The 23575-nt window shown below is 38.8% G+C and overlaps 1 long non-coding RNA gene across 1 annotated transcript in view; it reads right to left on the reverse strand.

Annotated features, from left to right (window-relative positions):
- The window catches only part of LOC137496988 (uncharacterized), a 44169-nt gene that overhangs the window by 10933 nt on the left and 9661 nt on the right, over nucleotides 1-23575 (reverse strand). Inside the window, exon 2 of the long non-coding RNA XR_011017569.1 lies at nucleotides 9273-9444. This is a non-coding gene — a long non-coding RNA (uncharacterized lncRNA). The remainder of the gene's footprint in view (nucleotides 1-9272; nucleotides 9445-23575) is intronic.

Genomic DNA, 23575 nt, shown 5'->3' on the forward strand with positions numbered 1-23575 from the left:
TCAGCTAATTTCCTTATATGTAATTTTAAGTTGATATCATCCGCAATTACCTTACGGAACTACCTTGTGATGACTTTAAATTATGGATGTTAAAAATGTATTTACATCGTTTTAACGTCGTTGGCGTGAAGCTTGTACTATTGACACTGTTGATATCTTAAAATTTGTGTATTTGCTATGTTAACTTAAGTTTTATTACATTGTTGGCCTTGTTTTGTAACGTCATTTTTCAATTTTTAATTCAGTAAATGTAGTGTTCAATTGGCATCGCCGTTGATTTCGTTTTCCCGGCAACGCACTACCTTCTCACGGAGCTGGTAGGGTTCCCAACCGCTTCCCATTTCCTTTCTTTTAGTTGTCATATTGGTTAAACGATTAATATCTCTACGTTGTTTTCGGGGTGTTAACATGGTGTGTACATTTCATTTCTTTTGTGGGATCGAAATTTATTATGTTTAAAATTTTATTTTCTGTTTTGTTCCTCGTTGTGTAATACGTAGCGGTTACAAAGATAAATTAATTTTTTTTATAAATACAGAACTCTGTTGTTCGTGTTGCTGTTGGTCACAATATTGTGAAGAGTGTTTCCCGCGGTCGCATATAAACATGCGCACGCCATACTGAGGTACTCGGTCTCGGCTTGGCAGCCGTTGAGAATGGAGCTACCGCCAAGTGCGAAGTGTGCTCAGTTATTCGGTTTTTGAACGCAAAAGGTACTGAACCGATTGAATTCCATCGCCAGTTGACAAACAAAGGAGCGGGTGACCATCAATTTCCGTTGAGACAGTCAGGAAGGTTGAGCAAATCATGCGTGAAGATCAATGGATCACGCTGGTTGATCTCTGCACTTTGATTCCTTAGGTTTCCCGAAGCGCCGCTCACAGAATTTTAACGGAAAAGTTGAAATACCGGAAGGTGTGCGCAAGATGGGTGTCATGCATGCTGACTGAAGACCACACTTCCTGAACAGCATGGCGGCGAGCTGGTATGACATGGGCATATAAAAACTGTCACAGAGTCTACACAAATGCATCGACCGAAATGGTGATTATGTAGAAAAATAGCTAAATGTTCAAGCTGTAAAATGATGTAAACCATTGTAGAAATAAACAGGTGTATGCATTTATTAAAAAAAAATAGGATATCTTATTTTTGGGATTACCTTCATATAGGTATATGTGGCAGATTTGTCGTTCATAAACAGAGACAGAATATCACTGACTTTACTAACACTATGAGCCCAGATTATTTAAAATGTTATCATTCACCTGTGCCAGGATGATCTGCACTCTCTAGAAAATAATTGGTGGTATGCTTCCATAGTACTGGAGAAAAATTTTACGAATAAACTCGCATGAATCTCTGCTGCAAAAAATAACATCAGCTCTTTCAAGATCATTGGTTTCCATTGCGTGTACATTGATTTAGGTTTCAAGAGAGCCTACCTGCTTTTTAGATTTATTTGTTGTTGGGCACATGTTACTTTCTATCCAGATAAAATTCATTACATCACTGTCAAAAAGTAAACTAAAGAAATCTAGTGGTGAAGATTCTTCAGAAATACCAAGGTTATTAGCATTCAGTCCTGGCATGCCAGAAAGAACGGATCTGATCATTGCAGCAATATTTTGTTTCTATTCAATTTTTGTACCTATCAGTCTGCCGCCATCTTTTCATGACCAGTTCCTGTGGGGTTTCTAAAACTTCATCTTCTTCACTATCACTCAATTTACCATTTTCATACATATCACAGTCATTTACAAGTTCCATGATATTTTGTTCACTTAACCATGGGCTGTATCCCGATGTAGAATTTACTTTACATGTATTAGATCCAGGATCTATATCTCATTCGACTACTTGAGAGATGTTTGCTGACTCGCCACAGTTTCATTCATAATCTATTTTTCAAACACACTGGCATAAGCACAATCTTGTTTGACTGGAGCACGTGGCGAGTGCATCCTTCAGTAGTCATATTAGAACTAGCTGAGTGCATGTGCTTACAAAATTTTGTGCCTAGGCAGTGCCGAATACTAATGAAAGATAATTACATTTATGGGTAGAAATAGAAATCAACAACACATTAAAGCAACAACTTAACTGATAATATTCATAGCTTTTGTACAGGAGAATTTTAAAATTTCATAATAGTATCATTACTGACAGCAGCAGTGATGTGATAGTAATGGACTACCGCCAAGTGTATAGTGTTATTTATTCTCCAAGAGAGAGATCAGCTTACAAATAGTAAGTGACAATAGGGGTCCTGAAACAAGAACACGATTACTTGCATTGTTGAGTATGTATAGTTTAGCAATAGGATTGATTTCCTATCATGTAAAGTACAAATGGTGATGGAGAATTTTAAGCTAGTCCTTAATGTTTAAGGCAAGTTCAAGACAGTCTGAGGCTTTCCAAATTACCAGGTCAACAGCGGCACAGCACTCCTATTGCCAAACAGTAGTCCTATAACACACCAGTTTTTCAATGGAACATGATGGCAATCAGAAAAGTAAGGTAGACAGGGTTTGTAGATGGACCTCTTCTCCTGATCGACTTCAGATGTCTGATGTTGATCCCTTTCAAAGTGAATTGTTGGATCTAATACAACTGCTTTTCCTGTGTGCCGGTTTATAACGACAATATCAGCTTGTCTTAAAGGATCCTTTAGAGCAGATGTTATCACGTAGTTGCTCTAGGGAGCCGGTGTTACTTGCTCCGCTCTGGACAGCTGTCTGCCAAGTGACAAGAGAGCAGCAAACAGGCGGGTTGCATACCGTGGCCGTACTATACTTGGCGCTCGGAAATGTTACCATATGAACAACAGCTATAATAATAATAATAATAATAATGATAATAATAATAATTTGGAGCACGGATGATTTGAGACGAACAGGACACAGATTACAGAGTATAACAGGAAAAGAAAATTATTTATTGACAAAGGAATATACAGCAGTGTGCCATTGTCCTGAATAAATACATTTTCACGATTAACTGAAGCTTTGGGACGCGAACTTTTACCGAAAGAAAATACAATTTGTGTGATTTGTACACATTCTTTGCACTCTCATTAACATACATATCAATATTTGTATTGGCATTGATGACTATGACAACAAATTAGACACACGAACTGAAACACATCACTGGTGTACTCCTCCTTCATGCGACCTTTGGGCTCGTTTAGATAGTATTGCATCAATGTTTGGTACTATCGTTTGCGTACTGGCAAGTCACAAAGCACATTTCAAGTTTTCATCGGTGAGCCTAATTCTGTGCCTAGATTTACAAATCTTCATTAATGAAAACATCTGTTCACGTAAATAAGTTAATCCGAATAATGTATACTTAAAATACGTGCAATAAATTTGTGCAATCTAGGAAATCTCTCCCGTAGAAAACGAACATAAAAATCAGTCAAACTGTTTGTGTTTGCAAACTTATCTTTCATTTGAGTATCACACTGTAAGTCAATCAGCTCTAGCTGCAGTTCTGGTCTAACAGTTTGCACATACAGTGAGAAGGGCGTATCGAACACCTGCAGATCCTTTTCTAATGCCTGAATATCGTGAAACCGACTTTCAAATTAGTCATATAGTGACATTAAAACCTCTTTATCCCTTTCAGACCGAGTACGCACAATTGTGCGGGTTCGTATTTTAGTTATCCCTGACCGTATTTGATGTTTTTTCGGCGCTACACCGGACTGCAGTGATTGTGCAGGACACGTGGCGTGTATTTCAATTGATTTTCGTATGCGCTTGACCGCCAGGGCGAAGGAAGAAGAGTTTAAAAAGCACAGTTGATCGGCGAGATGGCAGGAAGCAGTAGTGCCGAAAGTAAGTATTTATTTACTGCGTTTATATTAATCTAGAAGCTTTAGTGAATACCGGAATATATTCAATGAAGTGTGTACATTGGTTAGTGAACGTAAATTTTGAAGCTACACCATCGTACGTGATACAACGAGGTTTTGAATTTTGATACGCACAATTGTGTGGGTCCTGTTTTTCGGATGTTAGTTTTTATTTTGTAAAATAAACTATTAATATGTGTATTGAGGAGCATTTTAGTCAGTTCTTGCCGTACAAACAAAAATTCACACCTCCAGTTTTCTTTCAGGTCTGAAAGGGCTATATTCTTCCAATGTTTTACCGGAATAGTTTGGAGCTAGACACAACTATGCAGTCAAAGTGGGAAAATATGTTGTGTCTTTATTTGCGAACTGACTTTCCCACAGTAGTACTTTTCGCTTAAAAGCTTTGATACGGTCAAAGAGGTGAATAATGGTAAGATCTCTATCTTGTGGGGAGGAATTAAGATCATTAAGGTGGCTGGTGAGATCTACTAGAAATGCCAAATCTCGTATCCATTTTCCATTGTTCAGTTTTTCTAGTGGTTCACTGTGAATTTCCATGAAGAGAGCTATTTCTTTCCTCAGAACATAGAAGGGATGTAAAACTTTTCCTCTACTTAACCATTATGAATATTGTACAGATTTCCATGTGTATTTGTAAACAGTAAACGAAAGTTCGAGTACCCATTCGACTAGCGGGTCGATCGATGTTTCGAGTGTGTTCCATTAAAGTGTTGTAAGAACTCTTCCAGAAATCGATAATTCTAGATGGTTGATCGAATAGTATGTATATCGAGCTGTCAGTCAGTCAAGTCAGTTCTTGGGACTCAGTCAAGTGTTGGACTCGAAGGCAAGTGATGGACTGCGAGTAACTGTTTGGCTCCGAGGTGGAGTTGGTGAGTTCAAGAGAGAGTATGTTATAGCAAATACAGTAGAGACAATACGCGACACTTACGGATTTAGCCTTGTTAAAATGGGAGACAATTCGACGGTGGCGCTCCTAGTGACTTGACCTGAAAAGTCGCGCTAAATTCAAATATCAATGGAAATGCATATACGAAAATGGATAAATAAATTACGTTTAGAAAGAAAGTATTATTGAGATATTAACTTCGAAGTTGCTAAAGCAATTCTGGATAAATGAATGAAGACTTATTTAAAAAGTTATTATTTAAAGACTGAAATTAGGCATATAAACAAGAAGTGAAATGGACTGCTGTGAAATGGTTTGATCTTTCATTTATGCATTACTTTTTTGGGTTTAGCATTCCTGCCTGAACTCTTACAGTTGGATTTGTCTTTTTTCTCAGACACAACATTCCACACTACCGCCATTCTAATTACACGCAAGTTCATACAATATGTTGCCAGTAGGAGAAAAAGATCCGCTTGGTTCGACGCCCTGAACAAATAGATTTTTAAATATATATACATACCCAGCTTCCTCTTGTAAGCAGAAAATCTGGAATGAAACTGAACAGCATTGCTTCTTGCAAAATATAATAAATCATGTTGAAAATGAATTAGTTTTATTATACTTGTTCTGTTCCCTGTTTCTATTTGGCAGTCATCTTAAGCAATGGTGATTTTTCTCTGTAACTGATAAATTTTACTATAAGGACTGTGTTTATATGCCTTCATTTTAGTGGTCACCTCCCACCATATTCAGCAGCTCCAGATATTTCATACACTGACCTGTAGTTTGCAGCCAGACATGATTTCTTACCAAACGTTCCCCCTTGCTCAACCATGGAAGTGAGTCTGCTTCACAGCTTACTGACCAAATTCATACAGCAGAACTTTCGCTTTTGTGAGGTGCAATGAGTACATTATCCTCAACTTCTCTAATGTACTATAAACAAAGTTGTAAAATACTTTGATTAAACTTAGTGCTGTTTTGCACTGTGTGGACATTGCCATTTGAATTGGAGAACAATTCCTTCAGTTTGGCATTATAGCTCAGGGTTGTACAGTCAGTGAATCTGCTATTCAGTAGGCTAATATTTAATAAGTAAAGGGTGCTTTGAGCATTGGAAGAGAGAACGAAAGTGATTATCGAAAATGTAAAAGGAATTTTTGCAAGGAAGCAGGCTGAAATACACAGTTCAAAAAATCAGGGGAACATGTTTTGTAACGTCTGGTATGTGACGGTAATTTGGTAGATGAGGTTCCAATAGTTGTACAGCATACCTTGAGACCTTAGCTACTCAGGGCATGTCAAATCAAAGTTATACTCTATCTGTAGGCGTAGCCATGCATTAAACTGTCAGGTGACCCCTCAAAACAAAAAAGTGAATAGCGGTGCGTCCGTGTGTCGTTGTGAGGTACACAGACTACTGCGGTCATTCGAGCACATTGTATGTAAACCAGCAAATCCCATGAGACATCTTTACTAGGTTCAAGTCGCAAGAGCCAACACTTTGATCCAGGATGGATGGACTTTTCGTCGTGTTGCTGTGGATCTCAATGTCTCTCCATCAGTTATTCAACGCTTGTGGAATCTCTACAATGAGACAGGCCAGTTCACAAGGAGGGTTGGATAAGGTCGTGGACGCATGACAACCCCACAGGATGACCGATATTTGACCATGTGTGCGTTGCGGCGTCGTTCAGCAACTGCCAGAGAACTGCAACAAGACCTCAGGAGGGTCACTGAAGTCAAAGTGTCTGACCAGACAGTAAGGAACTGGTTAAGAAAGTGTCCTAACCAACCAGACGTCCTGTTCGAGTGCCCTTTTTAACGCAGCAACATCGCGCAGCACGCCTTCTGTTTGCCCGTACCCACGTCAACTGGCAACTTTGCCAGTGGAAACCTGTGTTGTTCACAGACGAGTCCAGATTTCCCCTGACAGAGCTTGATGGATGTCATTGTGTATGGAAACGCCGTGGTGAGTGGTACATGCCAAATGTTGTCCAGGAAGGTGACCGATTCGGACAAGATTCTGTGATGGTATGTGGAGCCAGCAGTTTTGATGGCCGTACGGATCTTGTCGTCATCCCTGGTAATCTTACCGCTGCGGGGTACTGCACCGTTCTGGCCTCACGTTGGGCGCCAAAATGCACCCTACGGCGTCTTGTTGGCCCTATCGTTTAGCACTGGGAGCACTCTACACTCAGGGTCTTAACAGGTTCTTCTTGTTGTGGGGCTATTCCAGAGAGTCGCAGGACTTTGTGTGTGCCGCAGCTAGCTAATGTGTTCAGATGAATATGTGTCGCATCTGTGGTGAAAATCGGATTTGGAATCCTATCGGACGACCCAGTTTCTGAATCTCTGCATTGAGGTTTTCAATCCGTCGCTGTTCAGTTTGCATTATCTATTTTTATAATTTGTACCATGCATGTAACGACCATGACTTTGTTTTAGGTTAAAGTTACTCATATTTCAACATGACCTTGAGGTATGAATTAAGTTTATAGGTAAGGTTGTTTACATCTATTTTATAATGAAGGGGTGGAGATATTCTGGATTGGGTTCTGTTTATTGATTTAAGTGATCCTACCTAACTAAGACGAAACCAAAGCGTGATCTTAATTTTAGATATTTGAAATCATTGATAACGACACTAGGACGGCTGACGTAATTCAATTAATTTAGACCTATTTCAACATAATGCAGTAATCTTGAGTTAATTAATCTTCATTTTCCAAGAGCTATTCGAAATTACGAACATATGTTTACATTTATTCATTAATATACCTGAACCTTGAAATTAATAATTATTTTCGAGATCTCGGTTTTAACCTGTTCTATTTGCATATATCACCTATCTGATCACACTCTTTGTTTACTTTCATTGTTTTGTGTACACTTTGTTATTTTCATATAATGTTTACATTAGGAGAAGTTTAATTTTACTTGCGTCAATAAGTCCAGCTAATAATAATGCCTTTTTATGTGATACCTATCCTAAATAAAATCAATAATCATCACTATCCTAACTAACTTATGCCGTCCTGATGAGGCTCGTCTTGACGTAACAATAGCTACACGCCCATCCTCGCACATACCTTCGAGGATCGTATCAACTCAATACCACTGCATGACATGAATAATAAGAAACAACACATGTAAGAACAAGAAATATGTACACTCAAATGTCAACAAAGCATCACATGATATCTCTACTAAAACTTAACTACTATGTCCATGAAGTAAAACACCTAACCTAACTAATATCATGGCATGTGTCCCCGTAGTTATGTGCGTAACAAGCTTTCTACACGCCGCAAGTGTATTACTATCATACCAACTGAAAATCCTAATAACCGAACGTGAATTCCGAATATGGGTTCCGAAGTGTCGAGGTAATCGACTGAACAACCGTGGCCGACATCGCATCGTAATTAATAATCATCAACATCCCCATCTTAGCCTACACTTACATATGGACATTACAATCTTAGCATTCACTCATGTATTAATATTATAACCTTAATATTAACTTACACATGGGTATTACAATCTCAGCATTAACTTGTACATGAACATCACAACTCCATTTACATGATCTAACTCCACAGTAACATAACACAGTTAAATAGCACGTTCTGCGTAACGAATTTAGGATGAATTTTCACTATCACATCTCAGCTTATTGTATAATTCTCATGCCGCAGCACCTTCCACTATTTGAATCACTTAATCTCACGTGAGCTCGCCCACGCATCAATAGCATATCACGATATCACCCTACACTATATTATTTATCTACACAATAACTGTCACCATCGCAGCACTTATTACAGTTGGCACACACATCATCATCATCATTATTATTATTATTATTATTTATTTCACGTCGATTCACATAAGTATCATCACTCGTAACTTCGTTATATTTGTATCACTTACCTGCAGAACATCTTCATTGATACCTCGATATGCCGTTGCTTCATGACCATTCTCGTAATTATAGTAAACCTGCTGCAACCTCGAAGAACAACGTACCCTTGAATTTACGATGTTCGCTGTCTCCATACTTAGGCTATATTAAATCACGTATCCATTTACCTGCGTTACCTGTGTTAACTTCACAATAAATATGCTCAGATTCTATGCTAGCGCATGTTACATATACAGTAATCAGTAATCACGATACCGCAACATAATATAAACAATGCTGAAGTCGCCTACTGACATAACTAATCGTTCGCTCACATGATACCACAGAATTTCGAATACCGTGTCGCCAAACGCGTATATGAATTACTACAAGCCAAATAACATAATAACACGTCGTTCATTGTGCAATTATTAATACGTCTTGACGAACTACTTCAGGACATGTACTGTATATACACTACTATCTACATTGAGGATACTAGTAAATAAAATAGAATGCAAATAAATGCTGCATAAAATAAAATACAAGAAAGGCATTATTATTAAGAAGAATATGAAAGTACTGACTTGGATGGCCAGGGTATTGGAAAGCACACGGCCTAGGTTATCCTTCCTCGTAACCACGCCATCATCTCATCTGGACCTGCTTGTATCCATTTAACTCTCCATGCTCTCTTGTGTACTTGTATTTCCTGGATATCTTTCTGACATTGTTATTCTACTTTCCTGCAGATCACACCTGAAAATAGGCTAACATTAGATTATTCAATACACACACAATCACTATTGAACCAACAATGCATATACTTCCAATTATACGTAGATGTTTGCGAGATACCGACAATTTATATTATGTATCGCGTTGCTTTCCTTGTAATGGCTTTGCCTTGTGCGACTCTAAGTATTTCGTTGTTGTTTCACACTATTTGCACTTATTTACTGCGTACATATCATCTAATAACTTCTTTTCACATTCAATTTACATAGACTAGTAATATGCTCATTTAGCAACAACTTTTCTTAAGCTTCCGTGTATCAATTTCACACACTACCATTACATCGACACCAACAATGAACAAAATGACCAGGCTTTGTATTCCGTCTTTTCGTTTTAAAACAAGACATGGAATAACAGAATTACACACTAGATGTGGAAGTTTATCTTAAGTACCTACTTACATCTATCGATACCTAGGTGTCACCACCGTCCTTATTAACAACTATCGATGTTTTACATTGCATAACATTACCCTTGTATGTACGATCTTTGGTTTCGTCTTATTTTATACATTTTACCTTCTACATTTAATTTAATTTTAACGTTATTCACATGTATTTACACTACTTTCCGCTCAAAGATGAAAGCAAAGTCTCTCTCTTCACGATCACTTCTTCGCGTATTCAACGTATGTAGTTGAGTTCTCGCCTAGACTGTTCCGGCGCCATGTTTCCGGACCTCGTGCTCGCTGTTTTCACTCGCGCTGTGGCGCATGTTCCACATGGAAACGGTACAGTACATCGAGCAGATACTGCTACAGCATGTATTGGTTGCTGCATATGGTGATGGCCCTGAATTCGTACTCATGCACGACATTGCTAGGGCTCATGTAGCGCTCATCACCAGAGCGGTCTTGGGAGAAGTGGACATTCAAGGGATGGAATGGCCCGCAAGGAATCTCGACCTTAATCCCATCGAACATGTGTGGGATAGGCTTGACAGAAGTGTTCGTGGGTGTCCTGTTCCACCACAGACTCTCCAAGACGTCGAACAGGATGTCATTGGAGAATGGTACCTGATACCACAACGTGACCTCTGTCGACTTATACGGAGCATGCCACGTAGGCGCCAAGCTGTGATAAATGCTCGTGGAGGACATACACCTTACTGAAGCTCTCCAACTGTAACAAAAATCCACCCTGGAAGACTGTTATTACTTCGTTTCGTCCCCATTCGGACATTTTTGTTTGTGTTCTGCAAATGAATGCAAATTCATCGATGTTCTTTTGTATACTTTAACGGTAAAGAATAACGGGTTAGTTTTTAATATACCAGAGTGTGAGGTATTGTTTTTTGGTGCATGGCATATTCAAAAACATGTTCCCCTAATTTTTTGAACTGTGTATTCAAAATGTGGTAGAATTCAAGTGAATAACATTCTTAAAAAGCCAAGAACGCTTTTTAAAAGAGTGGGAAGAGAACAAATAACAGGTAGTATGTGCGCACGTGCCAAAAAGCTGACATCTAGTAGTCCAATGTTGCAGAAAACAAAGAACCAAATATTAAGGATTTCACAGCAAGCAATGACAGCCTAGAGTGTTTCTGAAGATGATGTAACATTGCATTCTGAAAAGTTTATGGTGAGGGAGGTGACATTTTGGTGAAGGATTCCCCTCACCCCTGTCAGGAAGTGGACCTTGGGACATATACAGTGCTGATAAGATTAGACTTTTCTATAGGACTACTCACAGCAACATGTTAGCAGACCATATACACTGATGTGAGATACCTGGATAGTTGCTTGTAGCACCCCGTTTCACCCTGATGACGATGGCAATGCAGTGTGAAAGGGACTCCACATGATATCGGGAGTGTGGGAAGTCCTACTGTTCCATGACCACTGCGCAGCCTACCGTAATGTGCAGATATTATTGTTCAGAGCAGAGCCAATGGTGCGCACACCTCTCGACACTATCCTAGAGGTGCTCAATAGGATTGAGGTCGGGTGATTAGCAATCAATCATCAATGATCAGCATTTAGGGTGGTAGCCCAGGTGGCAGATTCCCTATCAATTGTTTACCTCATATTTACATTAATTTATAATTGTTTACCTAGCTTTTTCTTAAATACTTTCAACGAACTTGGAAATTTATCGAACATTTCCCCTGATAATTTATTCCAGTCCCTTACTCCTCGTCCTATAAATGAATATTTGCCCCAATCTGTCCTCTTGAATTCCAGCTTTATCTTCATATTATGATCTTTCTTACTTTTAAAAGCTTCACTCAAGCTTATTCTTATGTTTGTCATTCCACATCAACTTACCACTGACAGCTTGAAATATACCACATAGTCGAGTATCTCATCTCCTTACTCCCAAGTCCTTCCATCCCAAAGTTCGCAACATTTTCGTTTTCGTAATACTACTTGTTTGTTGGAAATCACCCTTGAATGTTTTCCAGTTCTCATATCGAATAGTCCTGGTGAGGGTCCCATACACTGGAGCCATACTGCGGTCTTAGCAGAGACTTATACGCCCTCTCCTTTACATCCTTACTACAACTCCCAAATACTCTCATGACAATGTGAAGAGATCTCTAACCTTTTTCAACTACCTTGTTAATATGATAACCCTAATGACGATCATTTCTTATATTAACGTAGGGACCGGGCAAGCATCATATCCATGGAGTGTTCATCAAACCAGTCAACCACAATTTGGAAGCGACTGGATGGTGTATTGTCTTACTGTGTGTATAGATCTCCTACTGTGTGCCGGAGGCGATAAATGGAAGGAGCATTTCTTCTCCTTACTCCCAAGTCGTCCCAGCACAAAGTTTACAACATTTTAGTAACACTACTCGTTTGTTGGAAATCACTCAGAACAAATCGTGCTGCTTTCCTTTGAATTTTTTAAGTTCTCATATAAAATAGTCCTGGTGAGGGTCCCATACACTGGACAGCAGATTCATATATTATTCATTGTTGAGAGGTATTGTAATATGTACCAAGGGTCCCATTTTCAACTCATGTGAACAGAACCCACACAATGATGCAACCACCTATGGCGTGAGCTGTACCTTGCTGACAAAAGAATCCATTGCCTCGAGTGCTTGGTGGTGCACTCATACCCTGCCATCGGTGTGTACGAACTGGTATCATGACTATCTATCTACTAAAGTTTTCATTCCCCACCCTGAAGGGGGGAGGGGCGGGCCACGCTAAAGGTTACACCTTCACTCTGGCCAGGATATGACTCATTTGTTCTGGTGATCTTTCTATATGCATTGAGATTTCAATGGTAGTGTTCCTATGCCAATGTTATTCTTTGTGAAGCAGTGGTACCCTAGTGGGATAGTAGCTTCTGTACCTCATTGCAAGAAGCTGGTCCTTGATAGTAAGGCTGCTCACACTTAATTGTTATCCAGCATTGAATTCATGAGTAACTTGTTGCACTGTGACCCATCTATCCGCTCTTACCAATTGAAGTCAGTCGAATGAGACCCCTTTCAACAACATGTTGTACTCAACGGCAGTTGATTCTATCGATAGTAGTTTTGCCTTAATCTATATAATCATGGTACACTCCGGACATGGTGGCCCAGGGAAGGCCCATTGTCTGTACGGCTTTGGAGATGGAATAGCACATACGGATGGCACTGACAATCTAACTCCAATCAAACACACCGAGATCTCGTGTCTTACCCATTCTGTGCTCACCTGCTATTCACACGATCTTTACGAGGTCTGATGACATGACAGTCACGTACCATACCAAACTATTACATTTGCTGGGCTGACCACAGTGCCATTTTTCCATTTCAGTTAGAAATCATATTTCTTCCAGACTATTGCAGACTGTTTGCTAGCTTATAGGGAGGGATAGCTGGTAACTTTTAAAAAAGTAGGGAGCATCAGAAAATTTGTAGGTTAGGAAACCTTAGAAGTGAATACACTATCTGAACAGTTAGTCGTATTAAAGAATGAAGCCTACTAAGTGTGCTTAGAGTTCAACTCTCTAAAGAAGTCCTTTTGTGGTCTAGAAAGCCAAGAATTACTGCTGAGAGGATTTGTTATGCCGACCAAATGACACCTCGTAATCTGTAAGCCTTCAGGCTGAGCAGCGGTTGCTTGGTAGGCCATGGCCCTTCAGAGCTGCTGTTGTGCCAAGGGGAGCAGGTATGAAGAAGGCCATATTCATTTTCTTGCTAACTTGAGCGGATTTACAAAAAAAAATAGTACCTGTCTGTGTTTTGGAGCATGCTTTATCCAATAAAAAGAAATGAAAGAAACCGGGGAGCAAGCCAAAGCAAACATATGTTTGGAATCCTTACAAGAGAATACACTGCCTAATCAAAGAAATAATCAATGTTTTAAATTTAATTTTGTGTGACTACAGCAATTTATGGCTCAGTGAGGAAAGCAACGAGAAACGACTTCACTCCTCATTTCCCTAGTACACCTCTTAAGCGACGCCTAAGCGAACTATGACAGCTGGTGGTGGAGCTTTTGAGGATACAATCAGCCTCTGACCTGAGGACTCAATGAATACATATTGCTAGCTTGGTGGAACCCTTGTAGAACAGACCCTCCGTTGAGGGTACACGATGTTTGCTGTTAATAGGAAACTGCTTATTGGAGTGGAGGAGGATAGTGTTGTTTGCTATATGAGTTGCAGGAATATTCACGACAGCACAAACTCCTAATCCTTGGCCAAAAGAATTAACCATTGCCGGGTTGAGTGACTCAGAAGTAGAAGTATTGGCTTTCTGAGCCCAAGTAGGTGGGTACAATCCTGGCTCAGTTAAGTCATATTTGAAGGTACTCGAATATGCCAGCCTCATATTGGTAGATTTATTCACATGTAGAAGAACTCCTGTGGAACAACATTCTGGCTCTTCAGCATCTCCAAAAACCATAAAAAGTAGTAGGATGTCAAATAATATTATTACTGAATTAACCGGTTTCAATTAAAATTCTTTGATTTGGCCGAGAATCAAGCCAAGATCAAAGATCAAGGATCAAAGGCCAAGATGCTGACCATTCAGCCAAAGAGCTAGACAATCAGTGGTTTCTGAATATAGACTGTTGTTTGGTTGTTACTCAGAATTTTGAGCTTAATATGGGGCTTTCTGTTTTGCAGGATCATGCCATTATTTCTCTCTCAAAATTCTTGTAAATAATACAACGTATTGACCCTGTATAGTGCGTAGAGTGTCATTGTTTGGAGTTCTGGTAGTGACACAACCTTTTCTCAATGTTTTCTTCCATGGTCAATGGTCATATGTTAACTGTTTGCAAAGGAGAGAGAATCCGAGTCTCCAATCTCACAGGTAACAACATTTGCTCTATGAAAGCTATCTCCAAGGGGGCAGAGGTACACATAATCTGTGATGTTTGTGCTGCTGATGAACTTGTTTCCGGCAAAATTTGAAGAAATTAGAACAACATAAGAACAACATAACAATATAATATTAAAAGTGATTATCCTGGTTTATAAAAACAAGTAAGAATGAGATCTGTGCAAACTTAAGATCCGTGCGTGGCAGTCCGGATGTCTTCAAGGCTAGTGACACAGTGTTTGTGTGAAACATGGCTAGTGTATCTGGGATTAAAAAATAGATCTACGCATGTGCAGAGGTTTTCACCTAAAACTTATGAAGGAAAAATTGTGTGTGTAACATCAATTTTATGGTCTGAATCTTTGAAGCAAGACCAGCTAATTTCAAGCGAGGAAATCCTATGGGTTCGGAAAAGGAGTCTGGTCTCCACAGAATTATGCGGGAACTTCGGCTTTACTTAAGCTTACAAATGTGGGAACTGACCATTGCTTCTGCTGCTGTCCACGATGGTCTGTCAAAATGCGGACTTAGAAATTTTGAGAACTACTCTAAAATGCAAATCTGTTATGTTAGTAAGGAGTTGATAACTTTAATTATCAATACTGTAATCTGCAAAGTATGTGAACTTCATAATGTGAGTAATATAAATTTCAAAACTAGGATGCAGCTAGGGCTCGAAGTGAGATTGCTCATCAGCGTAAAATTATTCAAGACTGTGGAGGTGAATTTTAGAAGGGGAGTCTAAAGAAAACACCTGGTTGAAATAACTGTATGTGAGCTGTCTAAAATCATAGGCAACGAAAGTAACATGTATGCAGTTAAAGACGCACGCAATAAAACTGCAATATAATCCATGTGCCTGAAGAAGTGTTTCTATTTATTCTGTGTCAAATATTATGTAATCTGTAAAAACTGTTATTTAAAACAATATGTATACATTTAATGATGGATCCTTTCAAATGGTTAACATGCAGAAGTAAATCCTAACAGGACTGCTGGCGGAGCCAGACGAGGAGCTACATCGAAAGATTAGTAAAATGTATTGTGAATTATAATATTCCGTTGTGTTTAGTTGTATTTGTGGCCGAGTAATGCCATTTTCATTTTTTATTAAATTAGACCTTTTTTTTAGGGACGGAGATTCTGAGAACATGTAGGCATGTAAAATAATGTATTGGCGTAGTGCGGGAGTCGCATTCGTGTATTATAGTATCCAACAGTTTGTTCATTATTGTTTTGAAGATGTGTCCAGACAAAATTAAAGTGGAGAATTTAATAATTGAGTCACAAATTTCAGGTGTATAATTTCTTTACGAAGTTTGGTTATTAAATTTTGTGTAGATTTTTCCAGAGTGTAAAGTGCCATGTTCATCATTATTTCTGAGATGTTTGTGAATATTTTGAGATAATTGAGGCTAAGATTTCTGAGTGCAGAGTATATTTTCAACAGAATTGTGGTAGGTATTTGTGTTACATGGTGGGGAATTAACTGACTTCAGACTCAGTAGTATCTTTGTTCCAGTAAGTAGAATGTATCCAGGTAGTGGTTCAGCCCCCGTGGATTTATATGTTTGTACACGATTTTTGTGACGGTTGAGCTAGTGAGCCACTTTTGTCAGTGTTAAGCATTGCCGTGTGTTTGGTTATGTGTGCATACGAGTTTTGGATCCATGGTTTAGCCTAGAGGGCACATGTGATAATTGTTATAAGTCTGAAGTGAGTTTGTGAATTTTGTCCTTTGGCTCAGATGCCACGTAAACTGTATGTTCTGCATAACTTAGTCGTTGATGATCAAGTGAAGTTCATTGGAAGATCGTTCTGTGGCATCATCGATTTGAATTTACGGAGTTGATGGAAGGATTATGTTATAAATCTCATGTCTCACTTTTTAATAATATATAACTTCATATGTAGTTCACTATTTTTTCATCTGGGAAAGTTGTGATAACCCTAGCTTTGTGAGTAAAAGAATAGCACTGATTTCATAAAGGTTTAGGACACATTTCTTGTTTTGTAGGACAATGAAGTCATTTTTAGTATTAACATTTTTCGACAGTAGTGGTGTGTTTTGATATTATATTTTTCGTGAGTAACCACCGACATTGGAGGTATGTCTGATCCTCAATAGTAACTACCAGCTGTGTAGGTCGGATCAATTGGAAAGTATAACCTATCATAGCGAAGGTGGAGTTTGATATTTGATACGCAATCTGTAATGATAGTTGGTGTGACTTCAGTATGATAGAATTTCGGCCATAGCTAGTTGGATGCTATACCCGTAAGACTGGTTGGTCATTTGACATGGTGGTGATTATGTTTTATTATTTTATATGAGTTTATATTTTTTCTTAAGGGTTTATTTAAATGTCCTGTGTGTATTGTTGTTAGGGGCAAGGGTTCGATCTAGGATGATGATTTTGTGGGATATGTGGGTTGTGTTGTAACCTAGTCAGCTGGGTATGCCCTCATAATTAGTATCACATGACCTGGTTTGATATATTTAGTTCTCACACCATGAAATCCCATATGAGGTTGATTGACTGACCACTGGTATATGGTTCATATATTTTATTGTATTCTCTTTTCGTGTTGCATGTCAGCTGATGGCGATAGTTATGATTTTCATTGCAAGTATGAGATGGATGTAGATATTTTTCAAAGATCATAGCGTGTTGTTTTCTGAGTGCAGTTGAACTCAAAGTTTTAAAACTATTTATGTGTTAGTTGTCCACATGTATTAGTTGATTAATTTTCTTTTTAACATAACGGAACGTTATAACTTGCAAATTTGTGTAAATATGTATTTCCAGATCAACAGTTCATGACCATGTGAATTAAGAGTGGAATAAAAACTGATTAGCACCAATAATAGTTTTTCTTCTTTAAATAATTCAATCGCTTAGATTGAGCATACTTGCTAGTTTCAATTTACAATTATTATGAATCTGAGGATTAATTTCATAATTGATTAATGTAATATTTTGGAAATAAATTTAGACTTTGCAACTCATTTACATGTTCAGTTGGGAGATCGTTCTTTTGATGCTGATTTTCAAGCATTGTTTTATATTTTTATAGTGACATAGTGACAAGTGTTGTAGTGACTGACGTCATTCTTAATCATCGGTTATTAGAGGCTGAATTTAAGGAACATTCAAGCTCAGATCAGAACCACATTTGATTTCATCAAGTGTTAATTGGTTTGAGTTAGATTGGAGGTTACGTCGTAACAGTTACGGGTTCATTCGATGATTGTTCCTTACTTTCAACTATTCTGTCCTACCTCCCTTGGTCAACACTTGTTCTTTTCAGACCCCGACGGTATTAGAGCCCTTGAAGCCTAGTGAGTCTTTAATTTACACGCCCTTCATGGGCCTTCATTTTTCGAAGCGTTGGGTCCCTTCCATTTATTCTCTCTGATTAGTGTTATATAGAGAATGGTTCCCTAGTTGTACTCCCTCTGAAAACAATAATCACCACCACCACTTACCATTCTATGATTATCTAGTACCATATTGGTGATTTTAATGATTGGACATCCTTACTATAGATAAAGTTTAACAATCGAGTGTTCAAGAAACTGAACTTTCACATGCAGACAATTTAACCTATGGTTAACTCGAAAAGCCAACGGCCGTAGCGGTGTTGAAACACCGGATCCCGTGAGATCTTCGAAGTTAAGCAACATTGGGCGTGGTCAGGAGTTGGATGGGTTGCGACGCGCTGTTGGTGGGGGGTAAGGGAATGGAGGAGCGGAAAGGAACTGGCCACCCTACCGCACGTAAACTCCGGTTCAGGAACACCTCTGCGGAGGTTCGAACCTGCCTTCGGGCAGAATAACCCTTACCTTACCTTAACTTGAAATCCAACTTAGTTTTCAGGTCCGTGGTTTTGTGCTGTTTCACAATTTATTGTTGAAGAAATTTCAACACTATAATGCCATTAACTCGGCCAGACCAATATATTAACAACACGTAATTTCGGAGTTTACTCTGATGTTGTCATTTTTTCTTTGTCAACATGACATGACTTAATTTATTTTAATTTGTTCTTCATCTCTCTAATTTTATTTTGGTAAAATAAAATCTAAGTTCAGGAAACTCTTTCTTTCATTTCAAGTAATTAATATCTTCCTTTATACCCTGCCAATTAGAATACTATGCGACTACAATGAATAGCAACAACCCCTTGAGATGGGACGACTTTATGAGTGTAGGCCCACGACACCAGGGTTCTGACATTGACAGTGACAAGGGTACAATATATGCCAAAATTATTTATTGTGAAACTTGAATTATGATCTGTATTAACCAACATAATTTCCCCATTTTCCAAGTTCAAAACAGCGAGGGAAAATTACACAAATTTTAATTTAAAAACTAAGAAATAAAAAAATACAGGCTCCAAACAGTATGCAAGTTACAGTATTTATTTTGAAATACTACAAAATAATTTAAATGACACAAGAGGCAATTAATTTTAATTATATAGTAGTAGTACGGTACTAATTTGCTTATAAGGAAGTATTGAATTCTGCAGAACTGTACTATCATGCTGACCTATGGTTGGGTCATAATGTCGTTCAGTGTTAGCTTTATTTGATATACAGTATTTGAAAGTATGAGCTAAGTATCCAACATTAATTATGAATCCTTATTTAAGTACCCAGTTGGTAAAATGCAAGTTTTATTGACTCCTAACCATAAGTAGGTGTTTAATTCAATAAATAGACTTCCAGTATTTTGATATCACTTTAATTCAAGAAAAAGACTTCCCATATTATTGGTATCACTTGTTGCTTGTTCAGAAACCATCTGGAATGAATCATCTCCCTTCTCCTCTAGATGAGCCATTGTAGTCTTGTTTCATAAGTCTGTCCCTTTTGAATTTACAGGTATGTATCTAAAGTCTTCACAGTGATATCATGTGAAATGAGCTTTCATGTTCAGATGATCTATTTTCGTATTATTTCCAGTAGGTATCTGAGTACGAGATCTTGTAGCCATCTAGTCTGAGTACAGTACATCTGTCGTACATTGGCATTGAATGGCCTTCTTATGTTCACATTTCAGTTGCTGCAGGCTGGATGGTTAACCACCAGGAATAATGACTGAAACTGTTTCCTTATTCTCTTTTTTATTTACTGAACACTGTTGACAAGATGAGTCTGACTCCATGGCTGGAATAGTCAGCATTGATGGCTTTGGTTTAGAAGATCCTGAGTTTATTTCCCAGCCGGGTTGGGGATTTTAAACACATCTGAGTAATTCTCTTGGCTCAAGGACTGGGTGTTTGTGTTTGTCCCAACACTTTCCTCTTCATATTCATACAGCATATCACCCTACCAACCACCACAGAAACATGTAATAGTGATTACATTTTTCCATGTAGGGTTGGCGTCATGAAGGGCATCTGGCCGTAAACCTAGCACAATTCTCCATGTTCTACACAGTGTTACCTGCGACCCCACAGATGTGGGAAAAGTGGCAGAAGAAGATTGTTGACAGGATGACAAATGAAGCTGTCCATAACTGGCAGACACTTGTGGTTTAAGTAATGCCTGGACATCTTCCCTATTCAATATGCATCCGATCTTTCAGGAACTCTAATGTCGTCCATAATTTCTCCTGTTATTAACATTTCATTTGGAAGGTAATTTCCCTTTCTAAATTCCTTTTCGCTTAAGGGTAGCGTACTGAGGTATTTCTTGCCTATCTGTAGATCAGTCGACATTAAGACACAATATAGTTTCTGTGAGATTGTGGCCCCACCATTTTTATTTATTGTAATATTCTTTAGCATATTGTATGAAATAGTGTTTGATCTGCATTCCTTATCACTGAGAACAGATAATTTCCTCACACCAACATCATTATCATCATCATCATCACCACCATCACACACCCAGGCGCACAGGTCACCCATAGGTAGGTACAGGAAAATTTAGCATTTGTGAAGACCACGAATTTTACAAGTTAAAATTCTGTTTTATATAATTGAGAGATGTGGTGAAACTCTCTGTTATCAAAATTTGAATGTGAAATGTGAATTTCGATTCTAAATGCGAATTTAGCAAATACATATGATTTTGTAGCTACTTCGTAAATGCGCTATTTTATTTATGAAAACTGTGTTTGTCAACAGAAAAGTGTTGAAAACTTAATTCTCAACCATTACTATTGATTGTTATTAACTGAATTAATTTATATAACGATCATACTACTTTTTTAAATCGATTATTACCGAGGAATTACGCAGACGTCCAGATATTAAGTTTTCCTATTTCTTTTCTTGTAAAGTAAAACATATTAAAGCCAGGAAATATGAGCATGCATGACAGATGTAACATAGCAACCATATACTGGCCGGACAAGTCCTGCCTGATGTTGGTAGCTTAGCAACCGTTGCTCGAAATGATGGCTCATATTCTTTCTCCCACCGCCTGCAAGGTTCGGTCTATGATAAATTTGTAAAAGGAATTACGATGGGCCATTCAAAACAATATATGTGGAAGGCTCAGTGCAGGTGTTGTGCTGATCCATGGCAATGCTCACCCACTTACGGCTCAGTAATTGTTTTGCAGGAGTTTGGGTGGGAGTGTTTGATTATCCACCGTACAGTCCTGATCTTGCTCCCAGTGATTTTTATCTTTTCTTGCACTCAAGAAATTTCTGTCGTTCTGTCAGCATTTTCACATGGATAAAGAACATAAGACGAATGTCTCATGCTGGTTCCATTCCCACGCGGCAGACTTCTACAGCACCAGCATACAAAAGTTGATCTCACGATATGACAGGTGTCTCAATTCTGGTGGTGGTGATTATGTCGAAAAACAGCTCCAAATTTGCTGTATCGGGTGCCAATAACGTTTTTCATGAACTGTGTTTTATTTTTTTTAAACGGAAACTTAATTTCTAGATGGCCCTCGTATATGAACACGACACGAGAAGCATGCCATTTTTTTCTTCATTTCTGTTTTCATATTTTTAAAACTGATTACTGATAAACAAGGTCGACACATGACAAGACACAAGAGTCTTCATTCCTGTTTGAATTTCATTGTGCACAAGGTGAAGAGAATAAATCTGCATTGATCATTGAGGTTATGGGAAATATAGCTATAATGCCCATGAGAAGGCTCGGCAATAATGAAATTAAGGATTACGTACCACAGATTCACTGATAGTGTTTTGCAATTTTTTGTAATTGTAGAGTTGCATGGGAAAAGGACAGTTAAACATGTTAAGAGAGAAAAATACTTGACAAAGTGATGTAAAACTTCTACTACCGCTAGTGCTGGTTCATCTCAATCTCAAATAAAACAGACTTCTGTTATATTACGGTAATGTAACTTCTGTTATGGAGCGATTGGTCAGGTGCAAAGGCCGGAAAATTTCCAAAGACTACTTCTCAAAAAGAATAGTTGAAGTGTTTGCGAAAGCAAACGTCCCATTGGAAAAGCTCAAACACAAAGAGTTACAAGCATGGATTACCGGGTTTTCAAATAAATGCTAATTTTCAGAAAAATGCTAATTTTGATAAAAATAGATTCTTTTTCCAGTCCCTACCCATGGGCAACTAGAAAGAGCTGTTCGCAATCGCCATCAACGGCATAGTGCCGCTGCTGGGCCCGCAGTCGTTCCATCGCTGTGTGTAGACGACTTAGCTCGACATTACAGCTCCGGAAGGGTGGCGTTTACTGAGAGACAGCTACAGCAAGCTATTAACCGAGTCGACAGATGGGCCCTGCAACATGGTTTATTGGTTTTAGATTTTCAGCGGCGAAAACCTCAGTTGTACACTTCTGTCGACATCGGTGTGTGCATCATGAACCTAGCAAGCTATTTCTCAGTGTTGCGTTCAGGAAAATGGAATGTCACAGGGATCTGTAGAGTGTCACCCTGTTCGCAATCGCCATCAACGGCATAGTGCCGCTGTCGGGCCCGCAGTCGTTCCATCGCTGTATATTAGCTGCATAACCCTGCATAATTTGTGAATAACTGTAGATAGGATCAACACCTATTTGGATGCTGGAGGGGTGCATTGTTCGAACTTGAGACGGGGAAGATGTGCTTTGCTACATATGCAACCCCCATTACACATGAGTGGAACGTGTAATCTAAAATGCCCGACTTTGCTCCAATTCTTTCAGCAGCGGTGATTCTCGTGTGCTGCGAACTGTGCGACGCGACGTCCCAACAACTACGAGTTTAAGCATGATAGTTATCATCAGCAGTTCTCATATGAAAACGTGTGTGACGATAAATTTTGTCAAAGGCCTAGGAAAGCACTGCATGTTGAACTATGAGTTCCTATACCATTCACAAAAGTGAAAACAGAATGCCAGTATCTTAAACAGTTCACGAGTTATATCAGGTGGACTTCTTAGCTGAATAACCCGTATAATTTGTTAATAACTGTTATTATGATGTAAACCTACCTGGATGCCTCACAGCCGTTGTCGGCAGGGTAGCTTCTTGTGATTCAGACCGGGCCGGAGGTGTTCTGTGACTATTCCTCTTCATTTATACACTGACTGACAGAGCAAATGCAACACCAAGAAGGAGTGGTCAGAACTTTATGCCAATTGCAGGGTAGACTGACGTCACTGAGGTATGCTCATGATGTGAAATGCGCCGCTGTGCTGCGCACGTAGCGAACGATAAATGGGACACGGCGTTGGCGAATGGCCCACTTCGTACCGTGATTTCTCAGCCGACAGTCATTGTAGAACGTGTTGTCGTGTGCCACAGGACACGTGTATAGCTAAGAATGCCAGGCCGCCGTCAACGGAGGCATTTCCAGCAGA

The sequence above is a fragment of the Anabrus simplex genome, chromosome 1 (genome assembly GCF_040414725.1).
Source record: "Anabrus simplex isolate iqAnaSimp1 chromosome 1, ASM4041472v1, whole genome shotgun sequence".
NCBI lineage: Eukaryota > Metazoa > Arthropoda > Insecta > Orthoptera > Tettigoniidae > Anabrus > Anabrus simplex.